The sequence below is a fragment of the Choloepus didactylus genome, chromosome 4 (genome assembly GCF_015220235.1).
Source record: "Choloepus didactylus isolate mChoDid1 chromosome 4, mChoDid1.pri, whole genome shotgun sequence".
Classification (NCBI taxonomy): domain Eukaryota; kingdom Metazoa; phylum Chordata; class Mammalia; order Pilosa; family Megalonychidae; genus Choloepus; species Choloepus didactylus.
This window is the reverse complement of record NC_051310.1, coordinates 178,071,345-178,097,669: the sequence shown is the minus strand read 5'-3', so window position 1 is coordinate 178,097,669 and position 26,325 is coordinate 178,071,345. Positions and strand designations below refer to the sequence as shown.

General features: G+C 39.3%; 1 pseudogene; it reads left to right on the top strand.

Moving 5' to 3' along the window:
• The first annotated feature begins 8,627 nt into the window (after window positions 1-8,627).
• LOC119533019 overlaps window positions 8,628-26,325 on the top strand; it is a 70,255-nt pseudogene continuing 52,557 nt past the window's right edge.

Sequence of the window (26,325 nt, the reverse complement as noted above, 5' to 3'; positions counted from 1 at the left end):
TTCACTTAACAATATCCCCTTCTCTAAGTCTAGGCGTCCAAGAGGCATAAAAGAATGGCTATCGAATGCTGCCAGTGTAGCTTCCTCTTTGTTTGTCCCAACGATCGGGCAGGCTGTGCTACAAGCATGGACAGATCGGCAGCTCGCCATAACGATGGAAACGGTAAATGGCTTGGTCAACCTTACCCGAGACGTGCTACGCCGCCACAATCAGATGCTGAACTTAAATTTCCAGGCCATTCAGAAACTCCAAGCGGAGATAGATGAACTTGGACTGGAAATAGATGGACTCTGGAGAGTGCTTCAGCAAACATGTGACACCCGGTGGCTTACGGTTAAACTCTGTGTCACTCCTGTCAGGGCCAACGTGACCGGAAGCATTTCCAGAGTCTCTGATTGGCTGAAAAGGTCATATTTTCCTGAATTTGTTAATCTCTCCCAACAGGTGGAATCTAGTTTAGACACAATTGGGGGGATCAAGTTAAAACCCGTTAAAGTCGATCTCTCCGGGTTAGGCGAGGTTCTACAGAAACTATTGCACAGTGTTTCTTCCTGGTTCTCTTGGCCCAATTTAACTAATTGGATCCTCATTGCAGTGGGATTATTGGTGGGATTAGTCGTTGTTAAATGTTTGCTAGAACGCCTGTTTCAAGCGCAGCAGCAATTGCGTGTTACCACTATGATGGCTATGACTCCCACCTCTGTTACCCCCGATAGTGACCGATTTATTAACCATACCCCTTCCTGGTCGCCTCAGGTGGGGCGCTTTGGAGCAAAATTTGTAGCGAATCGCATGGCTGTTTCTCGGGTGTAAAAGGCGACACCAGTAGTCATAATTTTGTCTCAGGTGGGTCTCTAGGGCAGAGTCCTAGTTGTGGCCAGACTGGACCCTAGCCATTGCACAGAGACACCTAGTGACACCCCCGACTCTGGTTACTGCTGTTCCTGCCCCCGTCGTTGTTCCCCAGTTGCCAGGCAAAGCACTGCAGGGAGAGTCACGTTGCTTCCAGCTTACGGACTCTCCGGTCTCCATATGACGTGAGCATTCTGGTTGGTGCTAGAGGCTCCGCCGCTGGATGGCTGAGGCCTAGTCCAGACTCCCCAAAGCACCAAAGAGGTTGTGAACCATTTGGGTTCACGGGAGCACGCTCATCACTGGAGACACTGGGTCAAAAATAAATAAGAAAGGGGGAGATGTGGAAAGCCGCCTCCCGAATCGGGCCTAGCGTATGCGCTGCAGCCTGCTCTAGAGTTACCCCCGCCCATCGAGTGAGCCAAGATGGCGCCTGCATCCTGTTTCCGCATAGTGACGCATGTATCCGCCACCCGCTCCTACCAATCGAAATCCTGTATACGCGATACTAGCCTAGAAGCTTATTGGTTGTTAATTGTGTATAAAAGGTCTTACCCGGACGGGGTAGGGTGAGACAGCCCACAAGGAGCCGTGCCTGACGGCCACATCGAGGCTGCTCTCCCACGAGGCGCCGTGCCCCGTGTGGGAACCAGTAACACAGAATGTTCATCTAGCTGTAGTAAAGGGCTTGCTTTCACAACTGCCGTGTGGTTCGAGTCGTGATTCATGACCAGGTTAGTTCGCGCAGTCTGCATCTCTCTCTCTCCTTCCCTGTTTCCCCTCGCCGGCCGGGAACCGGGGACCGAGCGGGGCAGCGCCGGACAGAAGGGCATTCCTTGTTCAGGGATTGGAAGTTTAAATATCATTAAGATGTCAATCCTATGCAAAGCAATATATGAATTCAATGCAATCCCAATGAAATTTCTAACAACAATCTTTGCAGAAATGGAAAAGTCAATCATCAAATTAACATGAAAGGATAAGGGGCCTGAAAAGCTAAAGCCATGTTGAAAAAGAAGAATGAAGTTGGAGGACTCACACTTCCCTATATCAAAACTCATTACAAAGCCACATACATTATTCAAAAACAAAACAAAACAAAACAAAAAAACAGAAAGACATATAGACCAATGGAATAAAATTGAGAGCTCAGAAATCAATCCTCATTTTTATAACCAATTGATTTTTGACAAGGAAGAAAAGACCACTCAGTTAGGAAAGAATAGTCTCTTCAACAAATGGTGCTGGGAAAATAGGATCTCCATTTGCAAATAAAAAGGAACCCTACCTCACACCGTCAAATTCATAATGGATCAAAGACCTAAATATAAGAGCTAGAACTATCAAACTTCTGGAGGAAAATATAGGGAAGCATACTTAAAGCCTTGTGTAGGCAATGGTTTCTTAGACTTTACACCCAAGCATAAGCAACAAAACTAAAAAATAGATAAATATGACCTCATCAAAATTAAAACAAACAAACAAACAAAAAACTTTTGCACCTCAAAGCACTTTACCATGAAAGTAAATGAGATACTACAGAATGGGAGAAAATGTTTGGGAACCACATATCTGATAAAGGTTTAATATCCAGAATATATAAAGAAATCCTTCAACTTAACAGCAAAAAGAGAAACAGCTCAATTAAAAAATGGGCAAAATCCTTGCATAGACATTTCGCTGAAGAAGATATACAAATGGCCAGAAAGCACATGAAAAATTGTTCAGCATAATTAGGCATCAGGGAAATGCAAATCGAGTACACAATGAGAACATTTCACACCCATTAGAATGGCTGCTATGAATAAAAAAAAAAAAACAGAAATAAAAACAGGAATTTACAAATGTGGGAGAAGATGCAGAGAAATAGAAATACTCATTTATTGCTGGTGGCTGTGTAAGACAGTTTGACAGTTCCTCAGAAAGCTAAGTACAGAACTACTAGGTGTATACCGAAAAGGATTGAAAGCAGGGACTTGAACAGATATTTGTGCACTGATGTTCATAGTGGCATTATTTACAATTTCCAAAAGATGGAAGTAAACAAAGTGTCCATAAATGGATGAATGAATAAACCAAATGTGATATATACCTACAATGGAATATTATTCAAGCTAAAAATAGAATAATCAAATGGCTCAGCAATTCCATTCCTATGTATATACCACAAAAACTTAAAAACAGGGACTCAAACATTTGTCCACCAATATTCATATCAGCATTATCTACAAGAGTCAAAATTTAAAAGTAGCATTTATCCATCAACAGATGAATGGATAAAAAAGTGTGATAAAAAGTGTGATATATGTATATATATATCTACATATACATGTATATATATATGTGTGTGTGTATATATATATATATATATTCAATGGAATATTATTCAGCCCTATAAAGGAACAAAGTTCTGAAATATGCTAAAACATGGATGAACCTTGAGGACATTATATTTAGTGAAGAAAGCCAGACAAAAAAGGACACATGTTATATCATTTCACCTTTATGATATAAATGAAATTGGCAAATAGTTATAAACAGAGAGTTGATTATAGGTTACCAGGGACTGGGATATATTACCAGTGTGATGGGTAAAGATTTTCCATTTGAGATGATGAAAAAGTTCTGGTAATGGATAGTGGTGTTGGTAGCACAATATTGTGAATTAATTAATATCATTGAATTGTACACACAGATAATTATAATAAAAATTTTTATTTCATATATGTTACCACAATTAAAATATAACAAAAAACACTATCCATTATATGGTATTGGTGACTGAATCATATTCCCCAGAAAAGGCATATTCAAGTTCTAACCCCTGGTCCTCCGTATATGAGTCCATGTGTAAATAGCTTTGAAGATGTTCTTAGTTAAAGTGTAGACAAAGTGAATCAGGTGGGCCTTAGTCCAATATGACTGAAGACCTTATAAGCAAAGGACACTGGACAAGTAAGCATAAACCAGAGTAGGAGACAGGAAAAGATAGATACCTATGTGATGGAGAACTGTTGGAAAACCATTTTCAGAACACTGCAGACTGGAGAAAACCTGACCTTGCTGACACCTTTACTGGAATTCTAGCCTCAAAAACTATGAGCCAATAAATTCTGACTGTCTAAGTCAAAGAGTGTATTGTATTTGTCATAGCAACCCTGAAAACTAGGACATATGGGGATTTTAATAATTTCAATATTTTTCAATTTCAAATATTGCTGCAATAAATAACCTTAGGCACATATGTATTCATATTTTCGGGGGTGTTCCAGTTTGCTAATGTTGCCATTATGCAAAATACCAGAAATGGATTGGCTTTTATAAACGGGGTTTATTTGGTTACAAATTTACAGTCTGAAGGCTGTGAAAATGTCCAAATTAAGGCATCAACACAAGTATACCTTCAGTGAAGAAAGACCAATGGCATCTGGAAAACCTCTGTTAGCTGGGAAAGCATGTGGCTGGTGTATGCTGATCCTGAATTGTGTTCTAGCTCCTCTCTCAGCTTCTGTGTGCTCTTCAAAATGTTGCTCTTGGGGCATTCTGTCCACTCTTAGTTTCTCCAGAGCAAACTCGGAGCTAATATCTCCAAAGTGTCAGCAAAAGTCTGCTTTCAACAGCTATCTCCAAAATGTCTCTTTAAGCTGCAGCAGCAAGCTCCTTCAGTCTGATCTCTTATACAGGACTCCAATGATTAAATGAAGACCCACACTGATTGGGTATCCCAGCCCTTAACTACCCCCCCCCCCCATTTCCCCAATTCCTTGCTTGCCTATAGATGCCTTGATTTTTTCATTTGGCAGCCCAGGGCCACACCTCCATGGAAAGAATCTAATCAAAGGTTTTATCCACTGTTGGGTGAGTCACATCTCCTTGGAAACAAACTAATCCAAAGATTCCAACCAAATCAACACTAACATGTCTGCCCCTAGAAGACTGTATCGAAGAACATGGCATATTGAGGGGCATAATACATCCAAACAGGAACAAAGTGGCATCTTTTTTTTTTTTTTCCAGCATGCAGTCAGCATATTTTATTTAGGTTTATAAGCCACTGGAATTTTTGTTTGTTCACAGCACAATGTTTTACTTTGTTTTGTTTTTTCTTTTTATTAAAGTTGTGAGTTTACAGAAAAAATCATGCATAAAATACAGAATTCCCATATAACATCCTATTATTAACACCTTGCGTTGGTATAGTACATTTGTTACAATTGATGAGAGCACATTTTTATAATTGTACTATTAACTAAAATCCATCATTTAACTAAGGGCTCACTATTTGTATTGTGTGGTTCCATGGATTTAAAAAAAAAAAAAGAAACTTATTCTAGTACTATATAGACAACCTAAAATTTCTCCTTTTCACCACTTTCAAATACAAAATTCAGTTGTTAATATTGTTCACAATGTTGTGTTACCATCATCACCGCCCATTATTCCATAAACTATACTTCACAATAGATTCCTAGAAATGAAATTTCTCTGTCAAAAGGAAAGTATGTATGCTGATTTTTTAGGTATTGCCAAATTCCCCTCCAGAAGGGTTGCTGGGAAATTCATGGACTGGCTTAGCAGCCATCTCCAAGCCCTCAACTACATCCCTTATTTCCCCAATTCCTTGTTTGCCTATAGATGCCTTGATGTTTCCATTCTTCAGCCCAGGGAAGGCATTAGATTTCAACTGTGAAAAACAAGATAGCCAGAAATGGAACAACCCGACCATAAGTTGAATGCCAAACTAGAAGCAAGCAGCCCAAGCCGCTTGCCAGGATGTGAACTCTGCACAAAGTTGCTTGATACATGCTTTTTGATCCATGGCAGGACTCCCTCTCCCTGGAGTGTATAAAAACACAGCACTAGGGTAGCACAAGGTCCCTCATCTCCAGCAAATCAGGGCATGCAGAGTTGTCATCCACTGATATTGACCTGAGCAGTTGACCTCTCTGGGGTAGCAGCCAAAGCGGGACCTCTTTCCCTGCTCTTTTGGGCTATTTGTTCTGTGTAAATAATAAAGTGGCCATTTATTGCAAATCTCTGTTGCCTGCATCTATTTGCTTAATGTACTGTATAGCTCACACCACAGAATTTTGGTGCAGCATGGAGGGCACACGGGAAAATATGAAGTAGGCCAATATTTTGATGGCTCTTTTTATCCCTGTTGAATTCCTTTTCTACATCAGCATTTTGGGCTGATGTGAAAAAGCCGTAGGACTCATGGCTCTGTGGGCTAAACTAAAGGGTTGGCTCCACCTCATTAGCCTGGGTAGAGGTACCAGCCCATGGCTGGGGGACATAGGGTGTATTGCCTCCATCCTTTGAGAGTAGAACAACAAGTGGGATTTTGAGAATCCCTCCATAAATGTCCAGGGGTGGTTAGCATGTTCCATGCTGAGGTCAATATAGTTGGGGCTTCCACTACCTGTCATACATGCCCTGGCTCATGGCATTACAGCCATACTCATTCAGAAACCAGGCATAATCTCTCTCAGGCCACTCAGACTACTCTTGAGGTTAGTGTGAGGCTGGCAAATATTCAAGAGACTATAATAACTGAAGATATGGCCCCACGGTTGAAAGCCAAAACTCATACAAGGAAATATGGGATATGAAAGATAGGTATGGACAGAAACCTGGAAAGGATTTTCTCTTGTAGTCATCCCAACCTGACAGTGAGGGTGCCACTATCACCCCAACCAACCAGACTGATCTTGGCTGCCACATATCCAACCCTGTCCTCTAACAAACTCAGCCCATTGGAGTTAATGGATGAAGGGATGCGGGTGGGTAAGGAGCAGTTGATGTTGTAGCTGCTGTCACTCCATGGCTATAGCCTCTATTTGACTGGATCCTTCAGGGAGCCAGAAAAGTATATCCCACTCTGGGTGATGGCCCCCAAATTCCAGCTAAGCCTTGGAGTAATGAAGAGGAAGCTATAGTCATGCTATGAAAACTGGTTGTTGGCACGGGGATATTCCACACCCAACAGAGGCATTTATCCCACACCGAATTCCCATTTTCTGGCAGGACATTAATGATTTTACTAGAACACCCTTCTCTCCCCGCCCCCCAAATGGGGCAACAAGCTAGTTCTCCTTACCCCAGGGCTTCCTCTGCAAGATGTTATTGAGTGCCCTGCCTGGGGCAGGGGCCGCCCATGTTAGAAGGGTAGAGACCATGGTAATTGACAGAGGATCCAAACCATCAGGTGGCAGTATCTGTCTGTTAACTCAACAAATCCTGAAGCCCACTAAATGGGTCAATGCTGACCCTTCCTCTTGGGGCCCCCACTCACTGAGCTATGTTTTTGCGTCTGTTAGAGCAAGGGGTCCTAAAGGATACCACAGATAGGCTCTCCAATGGAGAACTTTGGGGAAAATATAAACTAAAAGGATGGCCATGGGCTAGACAGGGACAATCTGCCCTCACCAACCCCTATTCACCAATTCTCAGATACCGGCAATAGAAGAGGAAGGGGATTCTTAAGATTTCATGTCTCTCCCATTTGGCCCCAAATAAGGAATCTGGCCTCTAAGAAGAATCATTCTATCCAGACTGTACTAAATAGAAAATAGCCTAGGTGTGGGGACAAGGGCCCTGTCCAGCCCCCAAGAAATTTAAGATCATTTTCCCCAGCGTATGTAGAATTTGGGGGCAGTGAACAAACCTTATGGTGCTTTTGGATACAGGCACCCAAATCACTATTATTCTAGGAGAGGCATAGGGGAAAAGGTGAAAAATAGTGCTGGGGGTTTTGAGCATTCCATGCAGATATGGGGACAGAATTTTACCACTATCCAGTGGGTTGGTTCCTTTGGCTCTTTGAATACCCCTGTCGTCATGTTTCCCACACAGAAATGTATTACAGTGATTGACAACCTACACTGCCACACAACTCAGCAACAGTTATGGTATATGCCCTCCCTTCCTACAGAATTCTGGCCATCATGTTTGGATGAGGGATAGACTGCACCCCCCCCACCATGTGCTCCTGTCTCCTCACCTCAATGCCCAATAGCAGCAATACCTCCTCCCTGGTGGGGAAAATGATGTTACTATACTCATAAGGGTTTCTATCTGTGGGTGTCCTCTGCTCTACCATCTCTGCCTATAGTAGCCCATGAAAGAGATAAGTGGTGACAGCAGCTGACTATAGACTATTAGCACTTAACTGCATAAGTGTCCCATTTGGCATCTGTAATACCAGCTATCATGACTTTCACAGAAGTCATATGGCCTCCACCAGCATTTGGAACACAGCCATTGACCTGGGAAATAACTTGTTCTCCACCTCTCTTTGAAAGAGGATCAAGATCAATTCACTTTCCTGTAGCAAGTCCTACAGCATACTTAACCATTCTGCCACAGGGTTATTTAAACTCCCTCACTTTCTGTCATCAATGGGTAGGACAGGATTTGAGAAAACTGCCCCTGCTCAAAGGACTCCAAGTATTCCATTACATTGATGGTATCATGTTGGTGGACCAGAGTAAGGAGCAAACCATGAAGGATTGTATGCATTGCTAACTAGGCCTCAGCAGTCCAGTTCGATCATAAATCCTGATAAGATACAAGGCCCTACCCAGCAAGTCAGCTTTTTATGCAACATATGGGCTGAAATCCAGTGCTGGATCATGACCTGGTATGGGAAAATTACTGTACCTGAAGTCACTACCTCCAAAATGGTGACCCAGTAATTTATTGGGCTATTTGCATATTGAGACACCAGCATATTCCAATTCTCAGTATCTTCCTAGCACTCTTATATCCAGTAATGCCGCAGAAAGCAGGTACTTTCCACTGGGGAATTGAAGAGGAGCAGACCCTGCAAGAGGTAAAAACGGACAGAGTGGATCTGTTTAAGTTAGAGGTTTCTGCCATGTGCGTCTATGCAGACTGTTCCCTCTGGCAGAAGGAGGGAGCAACAGGAATTAGCAGATCTCTGGGATTTTGTACCAAGAAATTCCCAGATGCAGTACAGTGTTACTCCCCCTTCAAGAGGCAATTTCTGTTGTGCTTTTGGGCCCTGGTGGAAACAGGAAAGATTACTGAGAGCTCCCAGTTCCTCCTGAGGCCAGAAGTCACCATCTGTTCTGGGTTCTGGCTTACCAGAACACTCAACCAGGCAGTGCCAAACACAGAGCATCATCAAATGAAAGTGGTATGTTCAGGAAAAAGCTTGCCTGGGCCCCCAGGGAGTGACACACTTGCATGAGCAGGTGGTTTACGCCCCCTCAACAATGATCCTGTTGCAACACCAGATGAGGGCCCTGAAAAATGGCCTGATACCCATGGAAATAGATGGATCTTCCATGTTGCCAACCACCCACAGGTGGCTGACATTGTGTAGAACTTGTAGTTTGTAGTTTGGCATCTACACCCTGACTACTCTCTTACTGGATGGACTGTCCACCTTAATTGGGCCCTCTGGAGGATGAACTCAGCAGTTTCCCCAAAAGAGAACTGTGGCCTAATCCCCCTTCCTAGAACAGGGAGGGGACAAAGGTGGGAGAGGAACCCAGGCTTTGCTGCACGTCTGCCATTACATCCATCAAGATGAGTATTGGCCATGAAGTAGGGAACAAGGACATACCACTAGACTCTCCTTTCTAGACTCTGTCAGGGGATCATCCCACTTTTTATCACATTGCACCCTCCACACAATTCCTAGGATGGTGGAATAACCCAGATCATGATGGCAGCAGGGAATCTGACCATCTGCTGCATCTTCATCAGACTCCTTTCTGCCTCTCCCCTCTTTACCAAGTCATAACTTTAGGGAGCCCTTTATTCACATCATATATGTTTGCTCTGCACTCTTCTTCTCCACATCCTTGGGCAGTAATACTGGCAGTAAAGCTCACTTATCTTTGTGCTAGCATCCCTGAGATGAGCAGTGACTCTCTAGGGAAAGACTGTGTCATTGGACAGTGATGGAAAAACACACCTTTGGGTTTCTGACTGTCCCCTTGAAAATTCATAACCAATCTGAGACTTCTAATTGTATTGCTCCCTTCAATTTATTATCACAAGCAAAATGTGATTTACCTGAGGAGATCCACGATTCTGGATTTGCTTCCTTCAGCAGATCATTATTGCCCTGACTGGGAGTAATGACCAATGAACACGTGATACACAATCTATCAGCTACCTCCACAAGGCTTTTAGGCTCAAGAAAAATCATTAGACTCTCTAGCCAAAGCAGTGCTTGATTATCACATTGCTTTAGACTTCTTCCTAGCCCAACAAGGATGCATATATGGTATTAGTAACCCCTCCTGTTAAATGTGGGCTAATACCTCTGGGGAGGTGGAGTGGGAAGTGACTCAAATCCAACAGCAAGCCCACTGGCTGTTACATGTACAAACAGATTCTATGTGGGACCTCTTCAGCTGGCTTCTGGGGAGCTGGAGGGTATGGATGTGATCATTATGCCACACAGTTCTGATAACCTTGTTTAGAGTAATGGTATACCTAGGAATCCTCAAAGCCCTGCTAATGTGCTGTAGCCACTGTTGTTTCCAGACTTTTACTGTCAACATTGTTGAAAGTTACAGGCCAATAGATGACCCAACTCTGCTTGTGTGCCCAAGGTGAGAGGTGGGCTTGTGATGTGGAAGCTAATGTGAAGAGGTGGCTAGGCCTGGTCAAGAGACCGAGAGGTAGACTGCTGGGGAAGTCACAGACATGCTCAATAGCCATCTCCCAGCCCTCCCTACTTACCACCCCTGCCTATTTTCCCTCTGGCTTGCTTGCACACAGATGTTTTGATGCTTTCATTTTGCAGCCCAGGGAAGACATTAGGTCTCAACAGTGAAAAACAAGCTTTTGAAATGGAAAAGCCTGACCATAATTTGAACCCGAAACTGTGAGCAAGCAGCCTCAACTGCTTGTCAGGGTGTGAACTCAGCACAAAGGTTGCCTCATACATGCTTTTTTATCTGTGGCTGGGACCCCACCACCTGGAATGTATAAAAACCCATATTTGGGTAGCACAGGGTCCCTCATCTCTGACTCAAAGTGAAGTGTGCAGAGCTGCCATCTACCAACCCTGACCTGAGCAGTTTGCTTCTCTGGGACACTGGCTATGATGGGACCTCTTCCCCTGCCCTTTGGACCCTTTGTGCTGTGTAAGTAATAAAACAGTTATTTGTTGAGAATCTCTGTTGTGCTTGTGCCTGTGTTCCTATGGTGCCCTGTACAGCAGCTCACACCATAAGAGTTGTACTGTTTTATATTCACTCTGGCAATATATGAGGCAGCCTGTCTCTTTAACAAAATATTTTTTCCATGTTTTTAACAGTCACCTATTTTGTATGTCAGAACTGATATCTCTGTGTTGTTTTGATTTGCATTTCTCTAATTATGAGTGAATTTGAACACTTTTTCAGATGCTATGAGCCACTTTTATATCTTTCTTTAAATTGTATTTTCATGTATTTTGTTCATTTTTGTCTCTATTTTGTTTTATCCTTAATTCTTCCATTTTTAGAATCTGTTATATATTAGTGAAATTAGTCTTCTAACTGGCATATGTTGGAAATATTTTTTTCAGTTAATCAGATGTCTCTTGCCTTTGTTTTAGGTGATTTTTTTGTTTACATAATGTATTTTTTTTTATTTTGATGTCATCCATTTATCAATCTTTTCTCAAAATATTTGGGTTTGTGTTAAAGAGTCATTCAACCATGTTTTCTAGTACCTGTACATGTTCTTTTATTCTTAATTTAGATTCCTTATGAAGTTGGAATTTATTCTTGTGTATGCTATGAAGTATGGATCTACTTTTAGCTTTTTCTAAATGGCTGCCCAGTTTTCCTAGCACTATTTATTACAAAGTACATCTTTGTTCATGTGATATGAGTTGCTAAATTTATCATACACAAAATTTCCATATATGTCCTGAGAGTTTATGAAAGGCAAACCCATCAACTAATAAACAAGAGCCAGAGGGAAACCACTTTTCTAATCTTGGATAAGTATATATTAAAAGTGTTAAGATATGTTAAGAGTGGAAGAACTATAGTTATTTGTTTTCCAATGTCTCCTTGTTTCTAACCTCAGAGAAAGGTGCACTTTTACTCTCAATAGGTATTTCCTCTTGTTTACATGATATTAGTATTTAGAGCAAACAGCAGCTGATCTTACTGTGCTCACCTGTACTATAGTTCTGAACATATAGCAATTTGAACTGCAAGATTTATTGTTTGGAATGGAGCACAATGCGCATAAATGGACCTTTTAGAGAATAAAAGAGCATAATATTCTCACTTCGTTAGCTTCAAGGTATCTAAATTATGTTTTCACCATCCAAAATTAGGGATTTAAGACCATGTCTACACATGCAGCTAAAGTAAATGAATTAATCAAACATTGGATAATCTAAATAAAAAAGGAATTTTGCCTTAAACAGATAGTTATTCTGAGCGGTTCTTGGCAAAATCCACGTTTTCTAATCACTTTACCACTTTCAGTCATAAAGGAGTTAAATATGTCTATGGAAATGGTTAATTTTATATGTTAAATCTTTATTCTTAATTTATATATTTGTTTGCATTATTGTTAGAACAGTTGTTTGCATTTATGCTGAATTTTATAAAATGTGTTAAGAGGGAGAATATATTCAAAATGACCTAGGCATAATATAAATTAAAAAAATACTCTACCATTTCCAAGCACTTACCTCAACAAAAGGTATGAACTAACATTTCAAAATGACCTCAATCTTTAGGAACATTATATCCAGATGAATGAGAAAAAAACTTGCACACAAAATAATTTTAAACTGTTATAAAGTAGTATGTAAATAAATACTTAATATGTTTTCACAGTAAATGATCAATAGGTGATTTTAAAGGAATTAATGCATATACAAATTAAATATAAATGTATTTTTTGACTTAAAGACATGTTATCTAAATTCAGAGATTAGCACAGATTGGAGGTAATTAAGTTTTAGAATGTCAAAATTGAGATATGCCTATAAGCATATGGAAATTGTTTTAATCATCTCAACTATATACTCACTCTATTGGGAATATAGAAAACATTCTATAAAAGGTAACACTGATCCTTTGAAAATAAAGTATATTCATATGTATTTTCAAAACACAATATATTCGTCTATGTTAAAATTACATTTCAGTATGGCTAAATAGCTTTTGATAATTTTATTATGGTCATATATTCTTTTCCATCACTTTTCATAACACAGTAATCAAGGATATGTTTTATTTTATAGCACATTATGTTTTCAGTAAAGAAAGAATAAAAAGAAAGTATATTTCACTGACCTGAGAAGTTTAACTATGTAAGACATAAGTATTTTGCTCATAAGTAGCTAATGTTAGCTTAACTAACAGCCTTTTGAAAATAATATCTGGGGAAAACATCACAGCTGAAAGTGGCATTTTTGCCAGCTATTAGAAAAGTTGCAAATAGTTATCAGGAAGTTTCCACATGCCACTGCCAAACCAAACAAATAGAATATTTGCAGCATTGCAATTCTTCCTGAGTAGAGACAACCAATTTGAATGAGTGGAGAAACTAACTGAATTCATGATGAAGCCAGAGTATGTCTCTTGAAGTGGAAATGAAAGACTGGATTAGTTCTGAGATGCAGAAAGAATGGTTAAAGGCTGTGTATTAGTTACTTACTGCTGTATAAAAATATTTCCAAAATAGGTTCTTAAATAAGCAATAAACTTGTATCATCACAGAGTTTCTCTGGGTTCAGAATTCAGAAACAGCTGAGCTAGGTGATTCTGGGACAGGTTCTCTCCTGAATTTGTAGTATCGATATAAGACCAGGCTACAGTTACTGAAAGGCTTACCTCAGGTTAGAGGATCCATTTCCAAGATCATTCACTCAGATGACTGGCAAGTTGATGCTGGCTGTTGTCAGGAGAACTTAGATACTGTCATTTGAACCTCTCCACGGGGCTTCTTGAGTGTTTTTACTACATGGCAGCTGGCCTCCTCTAGAACAAAAGATCCACCAGAGAAAAGGGAAGAAGCCACAACATCTACTTTGATCTTGCATCAGAAATCATACTCCTTCATTTCTTCAATATGCTATTAGTTACATAGGCCAGCACTATGTATTTTGAGTGGTGACTAAGAGTGGTATGGAAAAAAGCAGAAAGGAATCAATGAGGTCTTTTAGACGCTAGCTACTGTAGGTTGGGTCTCCAAAAAATCAATATGTTGTAAATTCCAAATATAAAATAAACCTGAAACAATACTCTTTTTATCATTGTTTTAATTAAAGGTAGATCATCACAGAGCAAATGCTTAATGATATGGTATATCTTTGGAATGTTAAGATGGTGAGACTAAAAAAAATGAACGTGTAAGATTTCTATTTCAATTAATTGCATGCTTAAAGTCTACTGATTTTAAACATATACTGTCTAGGAGTAATAATTTTGCTCACTTAGATATACATACATTGCCTCTATATGTCATAGCTACCTATATGCCTCTATATCATAGCTGCCTACTAGACTAGAACGTCTATGAAGGCAAGTCCTTTGCCATTCACTACTGCATTGCTGATAGCACCTACACATGGCTTTGCATAGAAGGTGTTCAGAAAATGTTGAATTTTATTTTTAAAGGGTTAGGGATAAATCTTCTGAGAACAAATATATTAATACTCATGCTTGTCTTGCTTAAATATATAAGGCATCCAATAGTGTGCACATGCAGATGCACAATATAAACAATATCTCCATGCTTGGCTTTTGTTTTTTCAACCTGAACCATGCTGGTCAACCAGCATGACCCCTAACCATGATATGATTCATCTCCACCCTGGCCGAAACCAACCGAGCCCCCTTCGACCTCACCGAAGGAGAGTCGGAATTAGTATCTGGCTTCAATGTAGCAGGCCCCTTTGCCCTATTTTTCCTAGCCGAATATGCCAATATCATCTTAATAAACGCCTTCACCGCCACCCTATTTTTCAGCGCATTCCACAACCCCCTCCTCCCAGAACGTCACACAATCAATTTTACCACCGAAACCCTAATCCTAACCACCATATTCCTGTGAATCCAAGCATCCTACCCACGATTCCACTATGACCAACTAATACATCTACTATGAAAAGTCTCCTCCCACTCACTCTGGCCATGTGCATATATATGACATGTAGCCATACCCATCTCATTTGCGAGCATCCCTCCACAAACATAAGAAATATGTCTGACAAAAGAATTACTTTGATAGAGTAAACAATACAGGTTATAGCCCTCTTATTTCTAGAAATACAGGAATCGAACCCATACCTGAGAATTCAAAATTCTCCGAGCTTCCACATTACACCACATTCTAATAGTAAGGTCAGCTAATCAAGCTATCCGGCCCATACCCCGAAAATGTTGGTTTACACCCTTCCCGTACTAATCAACCCCATAACCCTTGGCATTATCGTACTAACACTATTCTCAGGAACAATAATTACAATATTTAGCTCCCACTGATTTCTAGTCTGAGTAGGTTTAGAAATCAACATATTCTAACTTTATTGTTTGACTACCTTAAACACGTTTTACACCGGTGAATATTAATTTGGGTTAATCGTATGGCCGCGGTGGCTGGCACGAAATTTACCAACCCTTAGATATTAGCATAACGAAGTCAAACTTTCATTTATTACTTAATTTTTATCACTGCTGTTTCTCGTGGGGGTGTGGTTGAGCAAGGTGTTGTGAGCTACATGGGTTTGTGAGCTTGATACCTGCTCCTCTTGGTCTGGTGGACCTGAAGGGCATTCTCACTGGGGCGTGGATGCTTGCATGTGTAAGTTTGCTAAGAACTAATAATAAGGTCAGGATCAAAGCTGTAAGTAAGCAAAGTAAGACTTGTGCTAAGCAAATTATGGAGTTGGAAAAATTATTCTTCATTGCATTGAACTCCTCAAAATCACGGTTCATTTTTCCTTTCATGGTAATCTCTCTCTTTAACTGGACTTAGAATTCATCTAAGGTGAAGAATTGTTTTGGCTTAGAGTCTTCCTAATATCGAGTAGTATGTCTTTCATCAAAGCCTGAAAGGATCTGACAGATCTATTTTGTAGGCCTTTTGCATTCTCAGGGGGCTCTTTTTTTCTTCCCCAGGGGTGATTTTTCCTCTTCAGATTCTCAGTATTCTCTTTTCTATAGCTACCTCCTTTGAACATGAAGAAACACTGTCATTCTATCTGTCATGTTCACTTGTTAATTGATGGATTTTTCTTTGAAATAAAATACTTGCTGCCAATGTATTACCTAAACCAGACATTGCACTTCAAATGTTTCTTCTCTGTGTGGTAAATCTGATAGAATCCTTTTAAGCATTCCTGACAGCCAGGGGAAATTATTAAAAAGGGTTTCTCAGAGGTATTTTCAAGCCAGAAGGCAAACACTGGGAAATGGCTTAGCTTGGGCTGCAGGAAGACCATCCTGGTAGCTTACACAGCTTGAAGGACTGAAGTCCCAAGTTTGTCAAATGCCAGGAATTCCCAACCCTGTTGTCTATCTTGCACAAGTGTGTCTGGAAAGTACCCTCCATGCATATCCTGTCATGACTTTCACACATTTCTACTTTGCAAGATGAGGGTGGCAATACTTTGCTCTCCTTTCTTTTGACCAAAGATTATTTTTTAATGATAATGTGATTCTTCAAGGTGCCTCTGCCTCTTTTCTAATCATACTGATACATTTTTCTTAGCTGTCTTCATTTCTTCCATTTCTGTTAATAATGCTTTCACAACAAAACACTTTGTTGTGATGTAATGTATGCTCATTCTCAATAGAAGAAATAGCTCCAGATAAATTATGAGAATAAGTTGTAAATTACAAAAATTATTGAGGACTGGAGAATTTTTTGTTTCTATACAAATACAAAAATGATCAAATTATAATGTGGTGTTATGTAAATAAAAAATTCCAAAGGGTTTTAAGAGACCATACAATTTCATAGCTGAACTTAGGGTTCATCTAAGGTGAAGAAATGAATACCCAGATAATGTAAATGAGTTGCCCAAGTGTACGTAGCTAAATGTGAGCAGCATTAGGGCTTCACACAAGACAAATCAGTGCTCGTTAGAGTGATCTAAGATTTCATTTTGTAGGCTACAGATGAATTTGGACAGGTAGAGCAGAAGACCAGAAAAGGGAAGGCTAGAATGATGAGCCATTGAGTCAGAAACTATGAGAAAATAGACTTTGGCTACTGCCTTAGTCGGGCTAGATGTTATCAAACAGCAAACTGAGGGTACGCTATATACCAAGCTCTTAGCTTGGTTCCTATGTCCTCAGAGTTTTCAGTCTAATAGGACATACAGAAAACCCAGAGACATAGTTGATCAAAATACCATCTGGCATTACAACAAATGATAAAAATAACATGACAAGAAAAAAAATGAAGAAAATATTTATGACAAATTATTAGAAGATTTTGAAGGGCAATTTTTGCTTATACAAACTGAATTATCACAGCATCCAAAGTAAGACATTCAAAGAAAGAAAAACAGTATCAAGCATATTATCAAGAGTTCTGTTAAAATAGCCTATGCCTTTTTTTAACTTGAATGTGAGAAAAGTTGCAATCTGATAAACATTTTCCTAGGCACTCCACATTTTAAAGTATATAATTCATAGTAAGTCTGGTGTAACTTGACCACTGCTGGACCACTACTTGATCATGAATGTCTCCCAGTTCAGATCTATTAGTGTGGTGAGCAATACCCAACACTGGGTAGGTCTTAGCACCATTCCTGGAAGTTGTATTCCTACCATGCAGTGCATGTTGCCCATCCTTAAGCTGTTTGGAGGTTGTTCATTAGGGCACTTGCACAATGAATGATTGATAATTTCACGTCTACAGACTTAGATAGATTATTATCTACATTATTGGACAGTGCAGTTCTGGAGACATCAAAGGCATTAAAACCTAGGATAATTGTTTCCAAAATGTGGTCTGGGTACCCTAAGGCTCTCTGATAAATTTCCAGAATGCTACAAGTCAGTAATTTATAATAATACTAAGGGGTTATTTTCTCTTTTCAGTTTCATACATTAGAGCTTTTCAGAGGCTACATGGCATGTGATATGCAACAAAATGCATGTAGCAATAGATTTGAGAACCCAGCTATATTTTCTTAAGTCAAATATTAAAGGGATGTGAAGACATATAAGATATCTTCTACTTTTTGAGAAAATAGTTATATTTTATAGAAATATTTATGGATGTGTTGTGTCAAGATAAATATTAGATACATTTTAAATACTCAGTTTTAATTTCTAATATGCAAAATATCAATAGATACAGCTCACATAAACAAATTCTCTTGGGGAGCTGCTTTACCTTCCTAAGCTGCTCAAGTAAATACCATGAAATGGGTCTAATTGAAACAATTGGAATTTATTAGTTTATAGTTTTGAGACTAAAAGAAAATCCAAATCAAGACACCTTCAAGGTGATCCTTCCTCTCCACAGACAGCAATCCTTGGTCTATAGTTTGGCACATGGCAAGGCAAATGGCGGCAACTCCTGGTCTCTCCTTTTTCTTCAGGGTTCTGTGGATGTTCAACTCTGGCTGCTCCATCTGTGGCTTTCTCTCTCTTGGTCTTAATTTCATTCTCTTATAAAAAGATTCCAGAAATAAAATTAAGACTATGCTGATTGGGCTGTGCCACACCTTAACTGAAGTAGCTTCATCAAAATGTCCTACATATAATGAGTTCACACTCACAGAAATAGACTAGATGTAAGAAAATGATTTTCTTAGGTCAATATAGTTCCAAACCACCACAGGACCTCAATACTTTTCAAGAGTATAATGGAGTTCTGAGACCCAAAATTTGAGAACTGATGGACTAGAAAACCTAATGATTCCACTGCTTATTTTATTGAAAGAAGATAATTACTTACATACTTAATAGTGTTTGTGATTCTTTTGTATTGGATGATCCCTTGAGTATGACAGGTAATGATCCAAACATTTTTTAATGTTTTCCATAGCAATCAGTAATAAACATCTCCTTGTGGGTCAGATCATATCTTGAAAAAGAACTCTTTTCCCATAACACTCAGGCCTCTCTGGAGGATTTTTGACCCTCATGTTTAAACACTATAAATGAAATGATTTGTTATCACCAGTAAATTATCTGACAATAGAATGTCACGTTTTAATGAGCAAAAGTTAATGCATACTAATTTTAGATATTACAGACAGGACTATATTATCTACGGACAGAACACCATGGTATGCAATATTTTGTACTGCGTGTTCCTGTGCAACCAACAAAATTTTCTAACTGCTGCCATCATGGGCCAGAAACACAACACCCTATTTGTGCCAGTTTTTATATATTATGTCCCCCAAAAGCCATGTTCTTTAGTGCAATCTTGTGGGGGGAGATTTATTAGTCTTTTGATTAGGGTGGAAACTTTTGATTGAGTGTTTCCATGGAGATGTGACTCACCCAACTGTGGGTGATATTTTTGATTAGATTATTCCCATTGGGGTGTGGTCCTGCCCATTGTGGGCCTTGATGAGTTCACTTGAGTATTTAAGAGAGAAGCTAAGAGCTAACACAGACACAGATGCTTGCTGATGCTTAGAGACTCTTAGAGATGCTCGGAGATAAGGACTAAAGGACATCTGGAGATGCTAAGCTGAGAAATAAAGTCCTGAGTTTGCCCTAGAGAAGCTAAGAGAAGACCCCCCAGATACTTAGAGAGAAATGCCCTGGGATAAAGAAGCAACAATGCATGGAAGCCTAGAGAGAGGAGCTAAAGCAAATGCCCAGAGACATTGTGGAGAAACACATTTTGAAACACAACCCAGGAGCAAATGACTGACAGGTGCCAGCCATATGAGCTGACAGAGGTGTTTCAGACACCATCAGGCATTCTTCAGTGAAGGTATCATCTTGTTGATGCCTTAATTTGGACACTTAGAACTGTAAACTGGTAACTTAATAAATTCCCTTTATAAAAGCCAATCCATTTCTGGTATTGTGCATAATGGCAGCATTAGTAAACCGGAACACTGTTTTATCATGGCCTCCATTCCCTCCTAAATGATCTGAAGTTATTCTGCATGGAATATTTCCTGAATCAGCACCAATTGCTTCTGCCGCATATTTATGAGGTACCAAATCACCTCATGAAATACCACCTTAATGAATTAAATGTTCTACTTTTCCTAGAAAAAAATCATTTGCCTGTGGTTGAAGCTCACACTGCTCTCTAAACAACTCACTTCCACTACTATCTGCAGCTCTGAATATTACCGTGGTGTCTATGGTCAGCAGGAGTTTCAGGTTATAAAATACATGGCTCTTGTTGATTTATCTTGTGGAGAGCCTCTAGACTTCCTTACTGGCTCCTTACCCCTTACTAAGTTTTCTTTACTGGACAACCTTTCTGGTACCACACTTCCCTTAAATCTGAGCAAGAGGAGCCCCTGCTGTGGGCCCTGAAGTATAGAAAGTGTTATTTTGGGCCTTCTACAGCCAACTCATCTCTGCCATGGGAGAAACTGATGAAAGTCTAGGGATGCATCCACCCAGAGAACACGTCCCTCACTTCTAGACCAAACATTACCCGGGACCCCAAAATTCTTTTCTCAAGAAGTCCAACCTTGTTTCTGCTGTAGCCTCTTCTCTGGATATTTCCTCCTAAATTGTTAGGATATAGCATCTCCCTTTAGTCTTTCAATGTGGCACCTCAGTGTGTAAAAGTGTCTGGTGGTTCGGCAGTCCCTCAGGTTTTAAGTGTCTCTGAAAACTTTGTCCAGTGTCTCTGGGCATTATTTACAGGGGTCTTTTGGTAAATGTAGGAAAACATTATTATTTAACCTGTTGGCAAAACAAATTTCAATTTATCCCAAATAGAACATTTACTCAATCAGGACTTTGATTTCTGGACATGCCATTTGTTATGGATTCAATTGTGTCCCCCCAAAAGATATGTTCAAGTCCTAACCCATGGTCCCATAAATGGGACCCTATCTGGAAATAGGATCTTTGAAGATGTTATTAGTTAAGATGAGGCCAAACTGCATTACAGTGGACCCTAAATAGAATTTGGATGACTGGAGTCTTTATAAGAAGAGGGAATTTGGACACACACAGACAAGAGAAGATGACCATGTGACAGAGACAGAGATTAAGCCACAAGCCCCAAGAACCCCATGGATTGCCTGCAAGCCACTGCCAGAGCTCTATATACACTTCAGCAGAGAAAGCAAGGTCATGCTGACACCTTGTTTTTGTACTTCTAATCTCTAGAACTGTGACACAGTGAATTTCTGTTGTTTTAAGCCATCTGATTGTGATATTTTGTTATGGCTGTCCTACGAAACTAAGATACCATAGGAAAAGCGCTAGTATTATGGAGTATCCATGGTCTCTACTGGAAAATTCCTGATTCATCAAAATATCTCCCAGATTCTTTGTAGTCATTTTATGGAGGTATGAACTTCATAGCTATACTAGAGTCTCTACTAGAAGATAATGGTCAACACCAGTGGTAACTTGGCAAGCCTTATGGAGCTTCAACTCACCCTCCCCAAGGTGAAGCTCATAGTTTTCTGATTCCCACTGTCTTTACCAGGGCAGCAGGAATTTCAAATCACCCCTTCATATTTAACTCTCCCCGATGCATGAAAATGTGAGTGTAGGTCAGGGTTCTAACTCCATCCACTCTACCCTGTTTTGTTTTGTTTTGTCTTTATGTTGTTTTAACCTCAACTTGCTTCCGTGCTTCAATTTGAATAAGATCTGGGTGTCTTGTCCTTTCCGTGTGTTGATGTTGGCCACCATTTTCCTGTCTCTGGGCAACTAATGTAAGCATGTGTTTGATCTTCAACCTTGTGTCATCTATTTCTGGTATAGCCATAATGCTGAAAAAAAAAAAAACTCTCATAAAACTGGAAGTCCTTTTATCTCTTTTCTACTGGGTAGGGAAAAACAAGTTTCCACAGAAATTTCTGCCCTGCTGAAAACTTGTTCTAAATTCAGCAACCAGTCGAGCACAGGTGCAAAAGCCTTCCCAGCTCTCACCCCATGTTCCTACTTGAAGGATCTAGCTCTGCATTATCCAGCTGTGTCTCTCAATCTCTGAGACAGTTTATTCTTTTATCTTTCACCAAAGCTTTCCCCAAGGGTGTTCAGTCTGTTGTCCAAATTTTTTCTTTCCCCAGCATACAACTCAACCCCCTGAAAAATGCCTGAACTTCTTGTGATATCATCATCATTTAACTCAGAGGTCTTTCATTCCCCAGGTAAAACTCTACATTTCTTTCACATTTCATATTATATAATAGGCATAAATGAACCACTTCCAGGAACACTATTCCTGCTACATTCTCGGATGAGCTCTTTTCTCACACTATGAAGACTGGGTCCTTTCACTGTACTTGAAACATTCATTTTTGACATTATACTCCCCCAGTGGCTCCATCTCCTACAGCAAAGGGGTGCCCACTATAAATGCTGCTTGTGCTGCCTGACTCCACTCTTGGGCACAATCCACTGATAGTTTAGAAGTTCTCCTTGACTGGGTCTGACAGTATACTTTGATTTTACCAAGGTGGATACCGTGCCATAGTTCAAAAATCACTGATAATAAATCCTTGCCTATGGCTCTAAATTAAGAGTTTAAAGTTAAACTATATATAAAACTTGCTACTAAAGAAACATGCCAACACATGAAGCAAAGAGGATGTTTTCATAATAATAATATTATTAAACACTAATATTTGGATATCATGTGCCATCACTACTTAAGCACTTTTTTTAATTCATTAAGCTTTACGGCATCTTATGAGTTAGATACTATTATTTATCTAGGTTTAAAGTTAGGAACTGAGGTACAGAAATGTTAAATAATCTGCCCAGTTACTGAGCTGGGAAATAGTAAAAACAGGACTGCAAAAAGTGTTTTCTAAGGATTTGCCTAATAGTTCAAATTAAATGCCACCCACACAAGACCATTAAAGAATCTGTCACCTCATCCCCTCTCCCTCTCATATGATTCTACTTCTTAACTTGCCTCAAATCCCAGAGTCCCTGCTGCCAGGTAGTTCATTTCATCCATCTTTCATTTGTTTCCTTGATATAGGTGTTTATAGACAGATACTATAAATGTGTCTTTTCTTCAGCATTTTCCTTGTATGATTTTAAGCTTTCTTTAATTTCTTTTACACTGACTGGGAAGCCTGTTTTTCCCAAGGAAAATCCATCATGTCATTACCGAAGTTATTTAAGAGACTTTTGACGGCACTTCTCTGCCCAAGCCATCTGACATTCCCTTGTCGTCTGACTTCCCTTACTTCTCCAGCCTCATGTGTCACCCATCCCATCATCCCAACAACACTGAGCCACATCTCACCTTCCTTGTCTCCTACCCCTCACAAGCTGACCCAGACTTTCTTTAAACCACAGCTCAGAAGTCATGATCCCTAGACCTGCCTCCCATGTTCCCACTACTTACTGAGGGGCTATTACCATTTAATTTCCTCCATGTATGGGGACGGCATTTTGTATGTTCCCCTGCAGCACATATCACATTGTTCCATAATAATCTGCTTCCTTGTTTGAGGTTTCCACAAGCTTGTCTCCTTCTCTGAGGACATATTTATGTCTGTCTTGTTCAGCACCCCCATCAAGGCCTGACACATGGCATGCCCTCAAAATATATTTGTGGAATGAATGCATAAATAATTATTTAATGAATAATTCTTTAAATAGGCTCTATGGAAGGAGAAAAATGTCAACCTTGGAGTGGCAACCTATATTATTTTGCCATTTCCAAGGCTGGACAATCAATTATCGATATGAAGTACTGAAGTAGAAGGAAGAAGGATTATTACTCAGGAGACAAAATCAAATTTGCTGCCTTGTGGAAAGTAAGAAGAGTAGAAAAGATCTTCCAGGCAAGGTTAAGAGAAAAGAGATTTCCCCTGTAACTGAACATTTGTATAGAAATTGTGTTTGATAGGCATAGGAGGACAGAGAGTGAGAGAAGAGCGGGAGAGGGAAAACTAAGGGAAAGGAGGAAAGAGAGGAAGAAACACATGACAAGAAAAGAATGACAAGTGGGAGTTGGAAGGAAGGAAGGAGTGAGGGGATGAGGGAACAAGGGAAGGAAGGAAGGAAATGGGGAGGGAATGAGGAATTAAAGCAAAAGTTCTGTGGTTACAATGGGTGACAGATACAGGTGTATATTAGAATGAGGTACTGTATTAGCCTGAAAAACACAATAACTAGGACTTATCATTTAGGAGAAGAGTGATTTGTCCAGCAGAAACTAGTCAATATGTTTGTTTTTTATAAGGGGGTCTGACGTTGAGCACAAGTAAGCACTACAATGACACCCCTCTCAAAGGCACTGTGAGTGTTCATTGAACCAACAAATACTTGTTAAGTGCTTTCTGTGAGCTATAAATGAAACTGAAGAAGAAGGATATAATCCCTTTTAATTGTATTTACAGTCCAGTCAGGGAGTGAGAGATAGGAACTAATCATAATGTTTTAGGGGCTGTGTTTTGTTCTTTACATGCATTTTATTCACTTAATTCTCAAAACAACCCATCAAGGCCAGAGCTCTTATTGCATTCATTTTAAAGAGGAGGAAAAGGAGGCTTAAAAGTATAAATACTTACTCCTTGGTTGCAGGACTCAGTAAGGCTAGGAGTTTACTCTTTATTTGAGTTTATGCTTTATTTGATAAATACCAAATATTATTTGATAAACATATATTATTTGATAAATACTTTATTTGCATGAGTTCCAGCCATGAATATTGTTTTCACCCACAGGGAATTCTAATATGCAGATAATTTTGAAAATCATTGGTATAGGCTGAGTTTATAATTAACCCAATATTTCTTTCTAGCTAGGACTCAAGACCAAGCCTTTTCAAGCCCTAAAACAACAAAGGACATCAATAATGGAACACTCTAGGTTGCTCATTGGACATATTCATTGGATGTATTCCTATTGTTTGTTTAAGGTTTCATGATATTTTGGTGCACCTGTTTAATAAATTTGCACTAAACGAATGCTACTGAAAGAGGAAAAGAATGCTAGACAATGGATGGTGTATTTCTCTTGGTTTCTATGAGAAGACTTGCACCAAGTTAAGGCTAACATTCACATGCACTAACCTTCCTCCTTCATGCCATAGTAACATCTTACACAAGGCACACTTATGACATGTGTACAGACTTACTCTTTCTATGCTGTCACCTCCCTCCATCCAACAGGATAGTGTAATTGCATAACTTCCATGTCGTCTTCATTCCCGGATTTTAAATAAAAAGCTTCAAGTGATAAGTTTGCAAGGTAATAACTTTAGTCTCCTCACAATAGTATGCTTTAAAAGATCAGGACATAATGCTATTTCTGTTGCATAAAATAAAAGAGTAAAGTGAAACTTGACAGACTTCAGAGAAGTAAAAAACAAACAAAAAAAAGAATGGCGTACATTTTAAACAATGCCATTTTTTTTTACCCATCTCTTCCACACTTGAGGTTTTGGTTATGCGTCATTTTCTCATCTGCCACAACATCAATAAATCATTAGTGACTGAAGAAAATTAGGGAGTCAAGTTTTACAGCTGGAGAACTACTAAAAATTCACTCGTTCACTCACTTCACTAAGGGGAGACATAATTGATTTTGCCTGTGAACTTTGAAGCAGAGCTGGGGAGACGAAGAAGAATATAAATGTGACAAAATTGTCTTCTTTGAACCTTTCTGACCTAATGAGGCTACACTGTTATTTTGATAGATGCCTAAAGCTTTATAGTTAGTTGTTATTTGAAATATGCCCCCTTCAAACTTAAATTCCTATTCTTTCCATTTCTACCTTATTTTCTATAATAACAGAATAAATATCAATAAGGGTTTGTTAGCTATTCTTGTAAATTTTTTTAAATTTTACTTTATATACTATTATTCTTAAATAAATTACTTCTAAGTTTTTTTAAGAAAATCATGTAGTTACTTAAAATTTTAAAATAGTATTTCGAAGATTTCTATTCAGTTACAGCAGATTAAGCTTACAGTGGCCTCCCATCATATACTTCACCACAATACATTACAGCAAAGTGTAAAAAGAACATATAAAGTCACAAAAGCAAAGAGGATAGGAGAGGAGGCAATATAGACAAGAGATTTCAGCAGCTATTTGAAAGATCGAAAAGAGAAGAGTGGAGTGAAATTTAGTTAGGAGAGTAGAAGAAACTACTATTTAAATCCTTACAAGGAAGAAATAAAAAATAATTCAATTAACATACAGGACCCTGGACTTGAAGTTTCCAGCAATGAAGATGTAAATAAGGTGCAGGCCTGAAATGAGAGTGGTGGGTTAAAAATTTTATGCCAAAAGGAAGAACACCAAGGTGCTAGGCCCTTATCATTCTTCTAGAAAAGTCACCACCCCACCCCCAGGAAATATAATCTTTATAC